The sequence below is a fragment of the Echinococcus granulosus genome (genome assembly GCF_000524195.1).
Source record: "Echinococcus granulosus chromosome Unknown EG_S00025, whole genome shotgun sequence".
Taxonomy (NCBI): domain Eukaryota; kingdom Metazoa; phylum Platyhelminthes; class Cestoda; order Cyclophyllidea; family Taeniidae; genus Echinococcus; species Echinococcus granulosus.
The window spans coordinates 9226-10749 of NW_020170405.1; positions in this window are offsets into that span (position 1 = coordinate 9226).

Sequence of the window (1524 nt, forward strand, 5' to 3'; positions counted from 1 at the left end):
CACCTTCAGTTGTGTCTCATTCCTACTTGCTTATCGAATGCAGGGCATTCAGACGGTAATTGCCCTTTTCTTTAAAAAGGTTGGAAGTTGGAACCGGTGTGCATTCTAGCCCCTGCATCAGGCATTGACGGAGAAGTATCGTTTGACCTAACTAGGATAAAAGCGGAAGTTAGTGCAATTAAGTGAATTTGCATACATCTATGCTGGACGTTCTAGCTTTAAGTCCATGAAGGTGTCGTCATCCAGAAATGTGATATGATGTTGCATGCTTGTTTCCTTCAAAGGCAGACTGTTGAGACTCCTGTCGTTGTTCCTACAGGCCTACATTTGTCAAGGGTTTGAGGTAGATGAATTGAGTTGGAGGGCGATTTAACCTATTTCTTTTGTGCCTAACACGATAAAAGCAGCAATACTGTGTTCGGATTGCACCCGTATGACAGTGCAGTTCTGGGAAAGTATTTAAGACTTCCATCTGACTTTAACTAATGGTTGTAGAATTGAATTCAAAGAACCAGGTAACTTGGTAGTAAAACTGTGAGTTTTATTTCCTGTGATAAGGATTTACCTATGTTTATTCGTTGCATCCGATTGTTTGTTACCTTGGCAGTACCATTGGTTCACTCAAACATTCTTTTGTCTATGAAGTTGTTTGACGTCAAAAAGAACATGGCAACTTTGCCTCCTCATATCTCACAATTTCAGAAAAGTGGTTCTCACTATCAACTTGACTCCGCTTATTGCTACGAGGCCACAAGCCTGTTTATGGCAAAAATATTAGGCAGCAAGTGCATTCATTACTCTGACACAGTCACAGAAGTATTGCAAAGACGCTAGCAAGTTGACCTTTCCTCAAACATGCCTATTCAAAAGTAGTTGACACATTCTCCGTTCCTTTAGTGGAGGCTGGTCACATCTCTCCCTCCCTACGATGGGGGGAATCGTGTTTAAAATCCATGTTGGCAGGGTCCTCTGCCTTCAAGCTGCACTCTTGGCAAGGCTAATGTGAATGATGACGTTCTAGTTACCTGTCTCAGATGACCTTAATGAAGCTTTCAAGACAAGAGACTGATTCAGTATGAAACCAACGCCAAGTGAACACTTTGAAATCTCTGTGTTGTAGGGGAAGCCATTTGGTAACGCATTATTTGCAATTGTTGAATTCTGTATACCTGAGTTAGGGAGCAAGATATTTGTGAATCACAAGCTAGAAGTAATTTTTTAAGAGTCGATGTTTGATGCACTTCATAAGGATTAAAGTGTGGTGGAGGAGGAGAGTGGATGTACAGGAGGCCACAGTCACGCACAGTATCGCTGCCGGTCTCATAACTGTAACACTTTGATCTCGCTAAGCATTTTTACCAAATAAAACTCAGGTGCAATATCTACGCTACTATAATATCTTCGGGCATAAAAAACGTTTGCGTTACTTTAAAAATAACTGAAATTGTACTTCAGATTTGTTGTAATAAATATCCTCAGTGAAATTACCTGGCAAGTGAGAAGTAAGTAAAATCTCAACTTATT